The sequence below is a fragment of the Cyprinodon variegatus genome, unplaced genomic scaffold, assembly GCF_000732505.1.
Source record: "Cyprinodon variegatus isolate N-32 unplaced genomic scaffold, C_variegatus-1.0 Scaffold1048, whole genome shotgun sequence".
NCBI lineage: Eukaryota > Metazoa > Chordata > Actinopteri > Cyprinodontiformes > Cyprinodontidae > Cyprinodon > Cyprinodon variegatus.
This window is the reverse complement of record NW_015151501.1, coordinates 54,644-74,090: the sequence shown is the minus strand read 5'-3', so window position 1 is coordinate 74,090 and position 19,447 is coordinate 54,644. Positions and strand designations below refer to the sequence as shown.

The following is a 19,447-nucleotide window of genomic DNA, read 5'->3' as shown; positions in this document are numbered from 1 at the left end:
TATCTAGATACAAGTAAAAATTTCTTAAGTTAATTTCCTTTATTTGAGCAGGTAAATAAGATGAATTGCCAATGGAATGAGAGTTTTTACGCTTAAAATAAGATAATTAGCTATTATGCACTTGAGATTAGACAATGGAGTTGTTTTTTCTTATTTTAAATGTAAATTGCCTTGTTCCATTGGCAAAGTATCTCACTTACCTCCTCAATTCAAGAATATATGCACTTATTTTAAGAAAAAAGGACTTATTCAGATTTCACTTTTTTTGCAGCTTAGAGGTGGATTCCCAGACATATACAACAGTGTGTGCATTTTTAGCTTACAAGCATTTGCATTAGCCTTTATATAGAGAGGATTATATGCTTAAGACTAAAAAACCTGCATAATAAAGTGACAGTCCCCGTTTTATTCTTCTCTAAAATGAATCCTGCTTTTTGTAATCTGCTGCTCCAACCACCTTTTTTCTGCTTCTTGCTTTCTGTAGTCATCGGTGCCTTAATGAGTTTTCAGTTTCTCATCTCCTCCCTCACATACAGTACAGTCACACTACACTGAGCTCCAGCCCATCACTCGTTACCCTCTGCAGTTATGACTGCCTGACTCTGAAGGCTCCAACACTTGTCTTCTGTTCTTACTCCATAATGAGACAGTAGAGGCGTCGCTCTGAAACAGTTTTGTGATTTAACACTTAATGAGTCTTAGCCCGGTGTGGCAAGGGGAGCTGTTACATTTAAAAGTAAAAAAAAAAAGAAAATATATTTTTTGTATGGTAGCTCAAGAAAAAAAACTAAAAGATAATTGCCGTCATGTTCAGATCAGGGGAAATTTAAAGAAAGCCTTTATATATGCAAGAATACAGGCTCTGGTTGGAGATATTTTTATGTAAGCTTTAAATCATTATTACACTACCTTAGAGTTTTATTAGTAGCCATAATTGCAACTCAGTGGGTTTTATGAGAAGTAGCTTAATCTCATGGTGAGTATTTTAGATCCAAAAGGTATGATTGAAAACATTACAACCCACGAGCAATTACACCAATCTTTTTCATCCTGACTTCTTTCTTTTTTAAAGCAAAAGATACACTAAGCTCTAAAACGTTGATGTTTTTAAAGGTAATTCTATGTTATCTCTAAGGCTAGATGGCTTTGAAGGTTGAATCTTAGGGCAAATTAGAGATGCTGTTTAAAATTCTCAGATTTTAGCCAGAATTTAAAGGTTTTTCTTTGAGTAATAAAAGCTTTAGCAAAGTCCTTTTATTTCAAAAGAAAATCAATTAAACCATGATTATTCTACTGCACTTTGTTTAAACAGTTTAAACAGTTTTACAAACAAAAGATCAATTTGCAGGCTCGCACCATTCCTCCATCTTTGCTAATTGATGTGCTGCTAACGTGATGGGACATCGGTAAAACATTTGTGATAATGCTGTTTATAAGCAATGATGGTTATTGTCTGAACATTTAACCATATGACTGTGAAGCATGGGAACCTCGCTATATCAGAGCTCCAACTGTATCCGTCGTCTCCAAAACTCTGAACAAATTGTGGATGTTTCTTCTCTGTCAATTGTTCAACTGTGGCCTTCCTGCAATCGTTTTATAGAGGCACCCTTTTTAAATTCATGATTAAAACTTGTCCTCCCTAAAGATTCCCCCACCTAAGCACTGGATTCCTTCATGGTAAAAATTGGCTGGCTTCCTCAATTTTAATTTCACTCATCCTCTTTTGGTTCCCTATGAAATCTTCAAAGCATAGGCTTTACAGACAGACTTTATGGACATTTTGTTTTAGGGTTTGTTCCAGGGTAAATCATACGCTATTATTAACGAACACAGGGGCGACATAGACACGTACCAGGCTTTGTAGACATGTACCATTTTAACCAGTTAGAAAATTCCGCTGCAGTTCCCTTGTAGAGGTCAGCACTGAGACAGTTTTTGGCCAAGTATTACTGAATTAGACAAGTTAACCAAAAATGTCAAAATTTACACAGTAACCTAAAGATACTGCCCTTAAAACCTCATTTATACAAATTATCTGCAAAACCCCCCGAATATTTGGGGTTTTAGTTACTCTTTCAAAAATACTCTGATGTTTCTGGTGGGATTTAACAATCACTAGAAATGTTTCAGTGCTGTGAACTGTTTTGCAGGAAAATATCCATCCATCCACTTTCCGTCACACTTATCCCAAGCGGGTGCCTATCTCCAGCTGTCTCAGCTGCTCAGTGTTGCAGTGGGTAGCGCTGCTGCCTTGCAACAAGAAGGTTACCGAGCTCGATTCCCAGCCCGGGGTCTTTCTGCATGGAGTTTGCATGTTCTCCCCGAGCATTCGTGAATTCTCTCCAGGTACTCCAGCTTCCTCCCACAGTCCAAAAACATGACTGTTGGGTTAATTATTTTATCTTAATTCTCCTCGGGTGTGAGGGTGCGTGAATGATTGTTTGTCTCTGTGTGTCTCTGTGTTGCCCTGGGATGGCCTGGCGACCTGTCCAGGGTGTACCCCGCCGCTCACCCCCAGACAGCTGGAGACAGCCGCATGGAAATGTAATTTAATATATATTATTAAGAAGAACTGCATACACAGACTTTCTCTCTGGCACCAAATTCTTAAGAATAAACTGGCTGAAAGTTGTTCAGGTGTTTTTTAGTATCTTTTTTCTTCTGTTGGTATGGAAACTGGCCTGCCCACGCCTGCAGCATTCCTGTGCTGTATACAAGCTCCCTCCAGCTAATGCCTCATAGAGCCTCTCAGGAGCAGGTAATCAATGCACCAATTTTAACATAACATGTATACAGTATATAGTGAACCACCATCACCACAAGTACTAGGCTTCAGTTTTTTTTTACACATCCATAAAGTTCTAAGTGCTTTAAAAGTGTAAGAGGAGCCAGTCTGAGGTAGACGTAGTATGTCATGGTCGTTTAACCTAATATGGGAAACTGACTTGTGGCTTTGATCTTTTTTAATCAAGCATGATAGCAGATGAACTGGTTTTATTCAAAGAACTATTTGGCCTTTTTTTCATACCAATGCTCCTCACCTGAGTGGGTAATGCAGCAGTTTAACTAAAATTAAATGTGTAATTCATTTTTGACATATATTTTATGATAATCAACATGTCAGTGCAGATGGAACCTGAATACTTCAAATATTGTAAATGAGTTTTATAAGAAGAAGAACATATAAGCTAAATCTCAAAAGCTTAAACAGCTGTTAACTGCTATTTTTTTAAAGACCTGGAAACACATTATTCTTTTCATTTTTGCTTTTTTCTTTTTTAACTGACGGTGATAACATATACCACTTCAAACAAACTCTTATTTAAAGGGGAAATATTAGTCTAACAAGGTGCAATACTCTCTGTAATACTTTCGGGTTTTTGTCTTCTAGATTTTGAAGCTTGTATGAATTATTATGTTACTGGGTGAATTTGTGCGTCATCTAACTCCAGTTTTTGGAGGCTTCCCTGTGCCAGTGGCCCATTAAAGTGACTGGACTGTGTTAGTGTGCTACTGTGGGAACCTCCACCCGGCTGTCCTGTCCCCCTTCCCCGTCCCACGGGAGAAACCTTCGGCAGCCAGACACGCTGGCCCATTTTTACTTTCTGCTCTGCCTCTTTCACAGTTATCTCTCTCCTCCTCCAGCTGCTGCCAAGCTTTTTATATGTGGCTCCCCATTAAAAAGGACAAAACACACTTTATTGATGCTGTTTCCCTTTGGGCTCTCAGTCTTTCCACAAAAGGTGTCAGTGTTGATTGCCTTTTTATCTTTTCTGTTTGACAGCTTAGGACAAAATGGTCAATTAGATAAAGCAGTAAATAGGTATAAGTTGTGTAAGATGCAACAGGGAAGAGTGACCAAAAAGAGCAGCTATTTAACAAGAGTCAGCTGTACTAATAGAAGTCTAACCACCTCCTAAATTCATATTATTGGTGAACAACACATATGCGTTCACTCACAAGTCACTGTAGCCACAGATCATGTGAAACCCTTAACCAGAATGTGTTTTGTTAGGAGTATGTTGGGCATTTTAAATAATAATAAATAAAAAAAATGTACAAATAAAAATCTGAAAAGTGGCTGTGTTAGCCAGTCCATCATAGAACCATGTAATGGGCTTTGTTTTAACCTGTTTTCTCAATTTAAAAACTGGACATTTGGCACATCGTTTTTTCACTGAATAGCTGAAGCTCATTTATAAGGGAAAAACTAACACATCTGTGAACAGCAGTTTTTAAGTCTTGCCTCAAAGTGTTGAAGCAACTGTTTATTTGACACATGAATGCTTCTGTTTGCATCTCCATACCACCTCCATGTTTCAAAGCGGACATGGTGTGTTCAGGGGGGTGTTTTTTTTTAAACGCAGCTAGTTTGCATCTAGAGTAAGAAGTCAGTTTTTAATCTCATCTGGGTAGCTTGGGAGGAAACTGACAAGAAAACTTCTTATAGATTTCTTTTACCTCTTTCCCACTGCCATAAAACCCGTTTGAACCCGGTAACAATCAGCTTTTAGTGGCAGTGGGAACAGCTCACTGACCTGTGTCGACCCGGCTAAAATGACTCGGTAAGGTTCCCTGGTTAAACTCTCCTTTAAACTCCAATCGGAATACAGTGGGAATATCAGACTGAGGTTGATGCCCTAATTTCCATGATACAATTGAATGCAGCGTATGGACACCAACACAGCACGCCAGCTGCAGCTGATCTAACAAGCCAAACAACTCTGTATATATTCATCAAATAAACATGCCGCAGCACCGATAAGAGGGATTAAGGGAGATAGAAGTGCGAAACAAGAAAGCGTACTTATCTACTAGACACACAGCGAGGGAGGGACAGAGGTCACGCCGCTTGCCAGCAGGGGATCACACTCAGATTTTTTTGTCAATGGGATGGGAGCAAACGCCCAGTGGGTTGACCTGTGTTTGAAAACCCTGTATTAACCCGCTAATTTCATTGGGAAAGAGGCTTTAGTGTTACTCCATCATAAGGGGCGGTGGAGGGGATGACTATTATTTGTCCTGTAGAAAAAATATTTCTCCCTGACCTGTGGATCTCTACAGCTCCTCCAGAGTTACCACAAGGATCTTGGCTGCTTCTGTTGGAAAGGTGTGTCATTGATTTCCATTTTTTTAAATGCTGGATAGAACATTGCTGCATAATTTGTTTCCTGACCGTCCCTGCTTTCATCTTATACCATGACCTCTTTGTAGTGTTCCTTGGTCATGAAGTTCACTAATGCTCTTTACTGAACCTTCTATGGTTTTGCTGAGATGTAACATTGACGGGGGCATCGGCATCAGGGTTGCTCCTCATTATTTTTTATTAAAGCCTTTTGGGAAGCATTTCATTTTTCGTTTGTTAGTGTTGTTTGATTAGCTGTTAGTTTGGCCTATAGATAACTTTTAACCAATCTGACTGTATGATTTGATTGAAGTGTCTCTGTAAAGGGCCATAAGATCACGTGTTATAAATAAACACTATATATATATATATATATATATATATATATATATATATATATATATATATATATATATATATATATATAAAACAGAATTAAATTGTATTTTGTTTTAGATTTCAAATAAAATGTGCAATAAAATATATTTTCTATTTGCACAGTGGCAAAGATGTGAAAAAAGTGAAAGGATTGTACTTTTTTTTAAAGTGCTGCACATGAAATACAGCATTATATATGTAAGATAAAATATGAGTTACATGGAACCTATCATTGATTTTGTTTTGGTTTAGTAGACTGAACAAAAACTTAACTGGCAGATGTATAACATGATCTAAAATAAAAAAAAAAAAGCATCACCACGTTTAGCATTTAACATTTAATTTATTTAATTAAATTTTTTCTGGTTAAATAAAGGTTGAATAAAAATTAGATTTAAAAAAAATTAAATACCAACTAATCTGACAAGATTAGATACTTTTGCTACTTTTCTCAATAAAGGATTAATTTTAAATATCAACATTAATTATAACTGCATGAAGATCTGCACACTATTATTGGTTTTGCATTGAATTTTGAGACTGAAGTAACAAGGAAAGTCTATGTAAGCCAACAAGCAAGAATAGAGGGGAACACTCTTTCATCCGTCTCTGCTTTCTTTTAAGCGGAACGTGTCGGTGAACCAGCAGCTCTCGTTTGCTCCACTTTCTCCGCAGCTTCTACTCCTCAGAGTTTCACTTTTTCCCTCGGCTGCTCTGAAAGGCAGATGAGTTTATTAATTACAGATTCGCTGACTTTGTGCCTTCCCAGCATGACAAGGTTTTCTACAAAGTCTGCATCAGTCTTTTCTTAATCGTACAAGCCCAAAAATAGCAAACTCTGCTTAATTAATTCAGCATATTGGACCACAGCCATGTGTTTTAAGCAATTGTGAGGAAATATGTCTTTCACACAAATATATATATATGTATATACATATAAACATATATGTGTGTGTCCACACACCAGGGAGTAACCATATAAAAAGCTGTAGGGGCGAAGCATGAGTGGGCACATGCGATTGTCTGAAGCGCATCTCCGTCTTTCTCAGGCGGTGTGAGAAGTAGTTCAGTTACTAAAGCAAACCTAATTCTACTCTTCCTGCACAGAAGGACCTTGTGAGGGAAGTGTGGGAAAAATAAAAGACAACCTGATAAAAGCAAAAATGGTATTAGCTATTTTTGATCAAAAGAGAGGTGTTAATTTTAACCTAGCCTGTCAGACTGCAGTCAGTTGACATTTTGGTGGCTGAATATGAGAATTATGATTGCTAAGGTAGGGGTCCTTGCTTGGACCCAAGACGCACACATGGTGACAATATATCTCACAGTATGAGTCTGCTGTTTAAAATTAGCCCGAAGATGAGAGTTTCTCCTTTTGTAAAGGCAGAGACAACCAGCTCACGAGAGCTTTCATCCTTTCACATCTCCCCATTGAATAGCGGCTTTCTGAATGCATTACCAGTGACCCAGTTTGGAGCCGTAGAGCCATAAAAAGTATTTGGACCCCGAAAGAGATTGTCGGCTTTCGCTTTTTTGTTAAACTTAAACCTTTGAGATCTCCAAACTAATTTGAATGTCCAACAAAAGATTAGCTAAATTAAAACAATGAGTTGCTTTCAACAGATAATTTCATTTGAGGAAGGACAGAAGCTTTCCTGACCATCCAGGCCGGATATGAAGCTGTTGATCACCCTGTTATATCATAGATATACATACATTTATTTAATATTTTATTAGTCATAACCACAGGTAGGATCAAACTTTGTTTCCTAAGTCACAGGTCTAAAAACTTTTAAGTCATTATAGTTAACCAGGTAAAGTTACAAGTCAAGACTGGTGTCTTTCAAGTTGAGTTCACACCCTATGCTTGAAATTTCAAGTCATTAGCAAGTTACAGTCACCTCTCCTGTATATGTTAATGATGTAGAGAAGCAATGTTGATCAAGATTTTAGTTTTATCTTGATGAATTTTCTGTTCTAAAATGTTAGATTTAAAGTGTTGATAGCACAATATCTACCCTGATCAATACTTTATTATAAAGATGGTCAAGTTGAATTTAAGGCCCTAGTCAATAGTGTTTGGGTCAAAAGTTGAGTCTCAAGTCGGTGCATAAGCCAGATCTTATTAATCCCACACCAGGTGAATATTCAACAGAACCTAGCTGACAACATGAAGTGGGCTACAAGACCTGGAGCATTAAAAACAATATTTTCCCTTCTACATACAATTAACAAGAACACATTCTAAAGGTTTGACTCTCCAGTAATCCATAGTGAGAGCCATTATCCAGAAAAAGAAAACATGCAAGAAAGTGATTATCTATTCCAGGTGTGGGTGACCTAGAAAATTACTCCAATTAACTCTTATGTTTTTTTTATGTTCTAAAGCTTATGAGTCCTAAAGCATATGAAGTACAACAATTCAACCTCTTAGTGGTTCCAAATGAAAAAGGAATGGCCTAAAGTCTTGACCTAAATCTTATCAAGATACATAACCTTAAACAGAGTGCTCATACTAAATATGAATAAAAATGACTATTTTTTACCAGTTGCTGCAAAGATATGATGACTGTTACAGTAGAAGCTATTTAAAGTTTCCCCACTTTCCTTCATGGGTCATTGGCTGGTCCCCTACAATTCCTTTTTTAATATCAATATTTGTACTAAAATATACTTTCTGCCATGATTTGTGGACATTAAGATGTAATTCAGTGAAAGGGTGGAGTCAGAGTAAAAAATATGCACACCCAGGGGAAGGAGGGGTCTGTCCAGCGGCTGGAAGTTGGAGGGGATTTTGCTTGGAGATGCAGGGAAGTGGGTTCCCATTTGTCTGGCGTTTGACTGGGAAGGACCTTTTTAAAATGGCTGCTACTGTAAATATACAAAAACTTCAAAACACTCTGATTTTTAAATAAGAGGGAGTTGGTGATTTATTCATTTTTAAACCGTATCAGGTAAAATTAGGCATCCTATCAATTCTACTAAGGGAATGGTTCAGATTTTATATATATATATATATACATTTTTCTTTTCTTTTTTTTTTTTTTTTTGCTTTAGGACCTTTCCAAAGTTTGCCTCTATTAAAATCTGTTCAAGCCCTGGAAGCCCTTGTCCAAATCAGATACTGGCTCAGAACTAGATTGCAGATGTTTCTATCCCGGGAGACACCACCAGTTATTATTGTTTGACTTTCTCACACAGAACCATGTAGGTTTTGGATGTTTTTCTCCCACTTAGAACACGAGGTCCTCAGTTGAAAATGGTTTATCTTTTATTTTATTGGATTGTAAAATAAATCATTAATATTTAAAAGTGTCAAAAAAAAAAAAAAAAAGAATAAATCAAGTACTTTTTTGGGTACTGTTCCTTTCTTTATTGAACCATCACTTTTACCTTAACTTAAGCTACTATTTAGGCCACAGTGAAACATTTCTTCTTTCATGTTGGCATCAAATCTCTGAGAAATAATGCTTCCACAATATACCTTTTGAACTGAACTTGTAAATAAAAGTTTGCTCTTTTTTCAGCTTTTTAGCGATGTCCAGTTTGACCTACATAGATTACTGTGACCAAAGCAAAAGTTTTTATCCTCTCTCCATGGCAACCCGAGCAGGAAAGTTCAAACCTAATCAAATGCAGGATGATGTCGTCTTCATACAAGCCCACACAGTTTGCTCTCTGACTTGGATCAGGTCAGAGTTAAAGGAGGCTGTTCAGCCTAGAAGTAGTTGATGTTCACTCCCTTAAGAAGGCTTTATGCTTGCACACGTATTCAGGCGCAAACAAGCAGTTTTGTCTCAGCATTGGAAGGGCGATGAGAAAGGAAGTGAAGCTTTCTGATGTATAATTCAGCTGCGTGGTTGGTGGGTGGAAGAGAGGGGATGAGAAAAGGAAAATTCAGTGGAGGAAAGGTGGGTGGGAAAAAAAAGGGAGGAGGCTGGGAGTGGGAGGGAAGGACAAGAAATATAGCACGCTCACGTTCTGCATATCACTAGAGCTTCGTAAGTCTTCTGGGAGGAATAATGCTTTGTTTTCCACCTGTCACATGTGTGTTTATACATGTTAAGGCTTTCAGCTTCACTGCAGAAAATAAAAAAGCTAAAAACTGTAGTTAGAGTTTACTTACGGTAAAAATAAAAAAACAAAACAACAAATGATCAAACGGGTATATCTTTGCAGTCCTGGGGTGAGAAAAAGAAGAGCAGATCTCCTTGTTAAGGGACCTGCAATTACCCCCCATCCATAATGCTCACTCCTATCTCCTTTCCATGTGTTACTCCCACCCACTGCCTCATCGCTTCTCTGTCTCCTCAAGACATTTACACGTTTCTGCCATCCACATGCTTGGTTGCAGGCTAATGGGTGAGGTGAGATGGAAAGGAAAGGAGGCATTTGATTTAAGATACTCATTCGTTCAGAGAGTGCGGGGAGGGGGCTCTAATGAGGGGTACTGCAGTGCTAGATGATCCCAGTAAACAAGTTCAGAATGTGTTGGAATTTAAAAAATAAATGAAAACATGACCTAAATAAAAAGTACATCTCTCGTCATGTTTCTCTTTCTTTTCACCCCACTTCAAGTATTTCTGTGCTCATGCACACTGAAAACAGCACATAAAACCTGTGTGTGAGAATGTGTTGTTTTGCATTGCATGTGTGTGTATGCATTTCTGTGGGTGTACAGTATCTCTGAAGGAGTCGGTAGCTTTGGTTTGCAAAGGTCTACTGTCCAAATACAGCTTCCCGCTTCGCTTCACCCACTGCCTTCACAGAAAGTGCCAAACCAGCCCCTGCATGCATCCTGTTTTATCTTTCCGCAAACTTAAGCATCCAACTTCAGGTTGGATAAATGAAAAAATCATCAAATCGTTTTATTAATCCAGTCTTTAAAAATTATTTAATTAAAAACCGCTTCCTTTTAATTTTGGGGGCAGGAAAAACGACCAGTGAATGAGTCTCTGGATTGTTCATTTGTCCAATTTTATGTTAATTTATGTTAACAACAACAAATTTGATTTACTTAAGTTAACTGTATTATACTCTTCCACATAAAGCTGTTTTATAACAATTTTCAGAAATCATGTTAAAATAAAACAAGTGTCATAGTTCCAAACCTTACAATACATGGTCATCCATCCAAAGTGACAGGCCAGGTAAGGGTAATTCATCAGTGAAGCATGCCCATGGTAACAATGGAAGTCACCAGGACCACTATCAGTAATACTCTCTACAAACCTGACTCCAATGGTGTGCTCACAGTGAATGAGGTGTGCACAGTAATTCCCACGAATAATGGGGGCAGTTGACAACTGAGGGCACAAGGCTTTCATTGTGCTCAACACGGACCACTTTATCCAATAGGAGGAGGCTCAAGTTTCTATTTCAACTCAACATGGAGGACAATCAATCGAGTCATGGTGCTTATTTTCCTGTGGAAAGCCGAAAAACACAGTTGGCGTCAATCTCTTTGGGTTCACTCGATTCTCCAGGGATGGAGCCAGGTTGAAAATCACCTCCACCGATTCCAAGAGCTTGCATCTGGATGATGGTTGGATTTAGCTGTACTTTCTTTTATCTAGCTGGGCATTAGTGCTGGGGAGAGTCAGCAGCTGGCCAGGGTCTGCACTGGATATAGGAAGATGAATGATTCAGCAGTCCTCCTCTGGAGGATGGAAGGAGTACAGTGGTACATTGTGGAAGTCCGCTTGGCGCAGTGCACCAAGGGACAGTGAGATGTGAAACTGGCCGGTGTTTGTTCTGTAGTAAGGAAGGTCGATTTACAGCCCGTCTATGGCTGAATTAAACAGCTTTTTTGAACGTCTGTCAAGAGCATTCCTTCAGTCATGCTTTGTCAACATGATTTCTTCTATATTGCAGTTTAACAGAAAAAGCTTTGTCTCAACTGCACTCCTGCAACATAGGTCACAGCCACAACCAGTCCCTGATTGGTTGCTGAGATGCAATTTCACAGATAAGTTCAGATTTTCTGACAGTGGTCAGAACTCTGCTCTCTCCATGAGGTGTAGCTGTTTGGCAACACCTCAGTTCTATCAAGCAGCTCGCAGTAAGGGCGGAGCAGTGAACGCTCTCACTATTTGGAATTCACTGCTGGCTGCTTCACTGCACTTGTCCGCACAGTTTGCATTGAGATACCATGTACATCCAAGGCGTTGGATAAAAATGCACCATTAGAAACGCTGACAAGAAGAAAGTCATCATTGATAGAAAGCATTGAATGCAGAAGGCTTCCTGGAGAGGTTGCGAAATGTCTTCAAATCTTGGAAACCAAGTCCAGTGGATATTTTTTTGAACTTTTACGGAATAACTATGACCTGGATGACTGAGAATCTTCATCAGCATACAAAACACAGCTAATTTAGAAGAGAGGCGCTGATCAGATAGTGTCGAAACTGATTTCCTCCATCCAATTAGATCATGGATAAAATTTTTATTTCAGAATTGGGGGGACGCAAGTATTTTTTATTATAACTCTTATATATAAGTTCTAGTAGTTCTTCTGTGTTTGGTTCCTCCACTTTCTCTTGCATCTCTTCTCTCCCTCCCCTGAAAAAATATGTGGAACATGAACTACCCACTACATGGTTTGGGATGGCACTTAATGTGTTGGACCTCTGTGGGAACGCACAAATGGAGGGTTAGTGTTTATGGGCTTGCATGGTATTAGGTCAAAGACTTGCGACCCGAACAGTTCTAACTACGGTAGGGCGTAGGACTTCAGCAGCCATGTGACCACCCAATCACAGACCTGTTTCAGTGGCACATCAGATGTTTAAAAATTAAGCTTCTCAGGAGTGACAGGGTCACAGCCTATCACACAAGAAAAGATGGACGGCTAATCAGGAGCTTGTGGGTAGACTAAACTCAGGGAAGCGGGCTTCAGATAAAGCTGTGACGGTGGTTTTCCACTTGGTCTTAGTGCTTGAGGAGTCTCGGTGTGCTGTAGCGTAACATTGTTTTTGGACAGTAAAAAGTGCAGAGGTCATGTCCCCCTGTGTCCATCCACCCTAAATTACGTCTGTGAATCTGAAAGCTTAAGAGAATAGGAGAATATTAAAAAAGAAATGGCTTCTAGACGCAAAAAGCAAAAGACAACTGTGATTTTCCATCTACTTTCAATGCACTTCTTAGTTTTGATCTCCTCAGAATAAATACTAAATAAAATATATTGATGTTTGAGGTGTTGTGGAGATAAAATGTTAGCCTGTTTTGGCATATTGATGATTTTTTAAGGTAAGGTTCATTCTCATTCTCATCAGCTGCAGCAAAGTTGTTTTATTCAGGTCACATGTAATATAAAACACTGCTAACAAATTGGTACTAAAGCACTAGAACACACTATATCATCCATAGTTTTACCCTTGCGATTTATCATTGTGTCCTCACTTGCTCACCACTAGCAATTGGTAAACTTATGTCCTGAACCTCATTTTATGGCACTGACCTCAAAACGGGAGTGAAGGAGGATATGGGGATAGAACAGTAATGTTGTGGTTCACCATGAACTGAATATTTAAGTGTTAGAAGGAGAAATAAGGACAAAGAACTGGAGAAACAGGTAAAATGTCACTTTCGTAGGATCCTCGTCTTGTTTACAACTATCACAGAAAGGTCAGTGAGGGACAATAAGCCAACTTAAACAGAGTGGATCTGAAAAAGGTTGCTAAAGGTACGTCTAATTCTCAATATATGAGCTTCTTGCCACATCCTGCTTCCAATTTTAAAATAATGATATGTTGCTTTTCCACAGCACCCGTTGCTATTTTGCATTTTATATTTCAGTGGCAGGTGGGGATACTTCCCCGGTACTGCAGTGGATGATTGGAAGAAAATAATGACAGGAAAAGTTTCTAAGTTAATAATAAATAAAGCATTATTTCTTTTCACATAACAAAAAATGGTCTTGACCATAGCTGGAGGGGGCTGGTTCAGGTGTCCCCTCTCCCCTGGGCCCAGGACAAGTGACCCAGTTGTCCCCCCTGATGGCTGGCAGGATGCTTATTATCGAAGGTGTTGAAGTATCCTGGGCCAGGTTATTACTGTAGGTCTCCAAGCCATTTCCCTTAGCTTGGATACAAAACTATTTAGGCTGGAGGCATTGTTATCAATACTAGTCTTGTCACATCATTTTTTAATTTTTTTTTTTTTTGCAACTTATATCAGAATTCTTGGTTACTTGAGTTATAATTTGTCTTAGCTCAAGTTACAAGCTTGGAGTTGTAATGCTCAAGAGCAAGGGGTCACCAATGCAGTGCACACAGGCTCCAAGGGGCCCCCAAGGACCACATTGGGTGCCTTCACGGTCTTCTGAAAACAACACAATTTACCAGTGATTAGAATATTTCAGTTTGCAAGTTTAATAAAGCTTCAGATAAAAGCTTTGGAACACGTTGAACTGTGCCAGGGTCTGGTTTTAGAGGAGGATGCCTTTGTGAACCCAATCCAGGACCCTGAAACTGACCCTGGAACTATACATCAGCCTGCATATAATTGTTAGTCTCTGTATGGTTTATCTGAACCCTGAGGAGGTTCAGCTGCCAGCCGGGCGTCCTGAAACAAGGAAGAGAAGAGCACAAACAATAGTTCACTTGAAGAAGAAATACAATTAAACAAAAGATTGAGGCCCTAACCGAAGACAAAATCTTTTCTAATTTCCTATGCAGTCTTCATTGAGAGATGAAGCAACAGAAACTCCATTAGACGGATTTACTACATCTCGCTTATTTTTCCTTCTTTAATATGTGCAAAATTGTGACTGTATTGTCCTTGAAACTGTCAACTGCATGACACTGTTTTAGTCTGGTCTGAAAATATCTGGGTAAGTAAACCATGTCAGCTGAAGGTGTGAGTTTTTTTTCCCACTTTAACCATTCCATGGACTCGACCAGCAGTGTCACTGTGCCCTAACCTGTCTCTCTTGTTGAGTGTGACAGTCGTTAAAAATTGTTTCTCAAACCTCTCCTATCACCTGAGTGTTAATTGGATCACCAGGGAATTCTTATGTGAAACTAAGCACCAGAGCTCATGTTTCCTCTTAGTGTTACACCCAAGAAAGGTGAGGTCACTTTGACACAGGCTTCCGGCAACTCGCTGAATAATTCAGCAAAGGTCTGGACGCTGTGTATGTGTGTTTATTTATGTGTGTGTTTACATCTGTATATGTGGTGGGCGTTCATTAAGCATTTACAGAGTAGTTTCCTCAGCCCATTGGGTCACTTTACATCTCAGTTCAGATACTATGTCTAATTAAAAAAACAAAAAATCTCAGACCCATTCTTGTGTAAATAACCCAACACAGTCGATCATATGTAAGACACCCTTTTTTTGCAGGTTTTTGTTTTTCTTTGTATACCAGGTAATTTTACTCAATGGACTTTGAGAGGATCCTTAGAATAGATGATTTTTCTGTAATTTAAACGTATCTATGGAGTATGGTTGTGCTTTTGGTGAAGCCCAGTTGGAAAGTGGACCTCCGCCCCAGTATCATTGTTTTTTTGTTGTTGTTTTTATTTTTTGCAGCCTCTGACGGGTCATTGGGTTGTGCGTAATTAGCTCCATCAGTGACCTTCCCATCAACTCTGAGCTGCATCCTTGTCTCTTCTGAGGAAATTGTGCAACCACCATGTTTCACCTTAGAAATGTATAGCCCAAGATGATTATTTTTTTTATTTTATTTTTTATTCACTGAGATAAGGTAATAAAGGGCGGGTGAGTTACTGCATTGAATGAAAATAGAGAAGAGTAAGGAAGGTGTGGGTTAAATGTAATATGCCTCTTATTTTTCTGATTCAATTAAGATTTATTTGTTTACTTTATGAATCTGTGGTTTGCCTGGAAGAAAAAGTGATTGGATGGATCACTTTATATTGGTAAGACTGCAATGAAACTTCATTTAAGATCAACTGAATTCAGTTTTACTCTGGACACAAATTTCTGCAAAAAAAAAAAAAAAAATTGTGTTATTTGTCTTATAAGCAGTGGATTATTTGCTGTTTAAGATGAATAAATATTTGCCATCATTGCAGTTTTTTTCCCCTGCATTTCGATCATTCTCACTTTCTCAGTGAGAAGAATTAAGATGGATGGTTTCATCTTTCTCCTGTTTCTGCGTGATAAATATATTTCTCCTAAACCACTGCTTCTTCAAACTTTCTCTGCATTACTTCCAAGTGGCAGCAGAAGGTAAATAATTTATGTTCTGCTTTGCTGCTGGATATGAATCACTCAAAAAGAGCAGAATACACATGCTCTTATTAGAGAAACTCTTCACTCCAATGACACATTCACTTCTTTTTTCTTTAGAAAGAAGGAGCACCTCTTTATTCTGGCCTCATAACTTATCCATGATGGCTTTTCATTATGCTCAGATTTAAAAATCTGGCTTAAATTAAAATTATAAGTATTAACAAACAGAAATACAGATTTACATTAAGTTTTTACAACCTGTGATCTGTTTACTTGTTTTTTAGGGTTTTTTTTTTATTTTTGGTCCTCTTTGCTTTAGGCGAGAAAATCTTTTTCAAGTCTGCTAAAATAAATAACCCCATTCATAAATATCATAAAGTTTCCCTCATTAGTTTAGATTTTATTTAATTCCATGTTTTCTCTTACAGAAGTGACCATTTAACATTTTTGAGAACAGATGTAACAACAATCATAGGTAGAAAACCTTTAAAACTTACAACTACCATTTACCCCATACCATCAGTAAAATTCCTTTTTTTCTAATTTTAGAAAACAAAGGTGGAAATATAAAGTTAGTCTCTGTCATTCTTATTGTATTAACATTGTATACCTCTAAAACGGGCACCCTGGAACACTTGCTCCCTGGAACATTCAGAAGTTAAGAATTCATTCTGTAACCAATGCCATCATTAAGGTTGTGAACGTCTTGAGAAAGTTCTTCACTTTTACACATCATGTCACGTTTCTTCTGAGATATCAAAGACGACTATATATAGGCCATTATTTGGGAATGAACCAGCTGATATTTGTTGCACTGACAAGGGGCAAGATTGCTTTCTGGTGTCTTGGCTTTCCTTGCCTTTTTTTTTCACCTCCCATTCTTCACGTGTTCAATACTTTTTCCATGTGTGTTATTACAAATAACTTCATTTCTGGACATCTGTGGATTGATTTCATTGTATGTGTGGATTGCATGGATTGTTACCATTATCTGGTGAAAATTTCATGTCGATAGCACCTCTAGAAATATATTTATTAAGAGAAAGGGTGGCGTGTTCAATACTTATTTCACCTGCTGTAGCCGTACAGGGACTTTCTAGCTTTAGCGGTTACATTGCTTTGTTGAAAGAATTTCAGTACTCTAGTAGCGGGCTGCACGGTGGCACAGTTTTTCTGCACTGTTGCCTTCCATCGAGTAGGTCTTTGGTTTGATTCCTGCCCTAGGGTCTTTCGTCATGGTGTGTTCCCCATGCATCCATAGTTTCTCTCTACTCATGCACAGACTTGTTTCCATAACTTTTGGACCTCTTTGGTTTAAGCCTTTATACTCGACTGCCTTGGAGAACATTTTGACACAAGACATAACATTCGAGATTTGGAATAGCTTTATACAATTTTACTCTACAGTAACCGTGTTTCCATTAACCATCAAATTTCACATCTTGTAGTTATGGAAATAATTTTGCTGAATGGAAACACTGCAGTTTGTGGGGTGGTTTATCGGTGGTATTGAAATTGTTATATTTTGCAAAACTGCAATGGAAACACTTTTTTTTTGCATCACACGAGTCACGTGATCTGCAACTGGACCTTACTGCCTTGTAAAAAGACCAGAAGTCTTTGGAGTTGGAGGTTGATGGCATCTATTAGAGCCAGGGCTGAAATATGTATATATATGTCTCATGTGTTTATATCCACCACAGCCATGTTGTATTCAGAGTTCTTGCACAAACAAATGTATTCAAGTGCAATTTTATATATATATATATATATCTCATGTGTTTATATCCACCACAGCCATGTTGTATTCAGAGTTCTTGCACAAACAAATGTATTCAAGTGCAATTTTAGTTGTTTTTTATTTCATTAATGTAATTAAGATCAGATCAGCTCTCCCATCTCATCTTGTCTTAATCAGAGTCAGGATTCTGTCTTTTTCCTTTTCTTCTTCTCAAGGAAAGGCAAACATTCCATGATCCACGAGATCTTGCAACTTCTTCTTTTTTGTACCAACACCAGTCTGCTCTGGAAGCTAATTGACATTAGACAGTTGTTAGGATTTCTTACATGGGCAGTTTCCTGTGATTTGGTCAAGCATTTCGACATGATATTCTGTTCTGTTTAAGTGGACAATAGCAGGACCTGGTGAGTGAAACTTGTTTACTGAATACTTAAACTTTGTTGTACACAGCTCAGTGTTCTTCATATCCCATCCACTTGCTCCCACTCACACTCTTGTCTCCTATTAAACTTGCTGCCAAAGTCTGACTTAATCTATTTATCTATTGCCGTTTTAACTGTAAGTGTATGTGAATGTGTGATTGTGCTTATCCTGTACTGCTGTTTATAGCCATGGAGTTCCTTCAAGAAGCTGCTGCATTTGTATAAACATAGCAGTGTTTTTGTGCTCTCGCCGTGTTCATTGTCTCCATGACTAAGGAGCAGATTAGTGGTTGAAGCGTCTCGTCAGGATAACCTGTTTGTACCTTAATCTTAGTCGCATTTGGATTTTTTTTTTTCAAACGCCAAAGGTTTAAAAAACAACACTGAAAGATAGGGGATGGATTTTATTATTAAATTTTGAGCAAAGGAAAAAGTAGATAGCTCAGATCTTAGTGGCACTTAAATGATTGCTTCCCCCACAGCCGTAATAAATAAACCAATGATTTATTATTAGGTCACCAAAAGCAGTGACAGTCCATAATAATAATAATAATAATAATAATAATGATATATTAGATACCTTGGAGGTTTCATAATGGTGCACCAAGTGTGTAATTATAATTATCAAGCTGGTGGAACAGAACTCCTGCAAATATCTCTGACTCTTACAGTAGAAGCTGAAAGTTTTATTAGCTGTGTACATTCTGCACTGTAGTGTTTTACATTTTTTTTTCTGCTTTGTTTTTTGTATGTATATCAATAACTGCTATTTTTCTCCATTCATACATATTTCAGACTTCCTTCACAATCTATTTCCTATATTAGCTTCATTTTCATTAGTATGTTGCATGTTTATACAGCCTGATCTATATCCTGTTAAAGCTTGCTGCAGTATAAGGCCAAAAAGAGCTTCAAGCTTTACTTGCTTTGGGGTTTTACCATCTAAGGCATCAAGCACGTAAAAAAAAAAATCCTTAAAGTGTAACTTAACCTGAGCATAACCCTGCCCCCAGACAGAGTCAGGAAAATGTCACCGAAGTGGTCAATGCTGAGATTTAGAGAAGCTCTATTTTAAATTAGTATTTAGTATTTTTACATTTTCCTTTTTTTTTTTTTTTCATGATTTCGATTTTTACCTTTTTTCGTAGCACTTTGACATACATTACCTATGTAAAGTAATCATTTTTATTGTTAAGATAATTATCTTTACACATCCACACATCATTCACATCCAACCACATGGCTCAGAACCTCATATTTCTTAGACAGCTACCAGTATCACAGACAATCTTTTCATTTTAATGGGGTAGGACTGAACCAATTGGCATATATTGACATTTGCTCAGCAATTTTTGTTGATCACCCCAATATCGCCTGCCTAAAAAAAAAAAGATTATTGCACATGTAATTTAGAACCCTTTATTTGAAAACTTTGAAGATCAGACCCTTATGGTAAAATGCTGGTATCGAGACTGTTAGTCTTTGCTGAAGTTCTTCAACATCAAGCTTTAAAGGTTTGATTTTACATCGCAGTTTCAGTTGTTTAACAATTAACACGTAACTTGTTTTTTTTTTTGT

General features: G+C 37.9%; 1 protein-coding gene across 1 annotated transcript in view; it reads left to right on the top strand.

Moving 5' to 3' along the window:
- The window catches only part of ece2 (endothelin converting enzyme 2), a 94,074-nt gene that overhangs the window by 73,697 nt on the left and 930 nt on the right, over window positions 1-19,447 (top strand). The window lies entirely within an intron of this gene.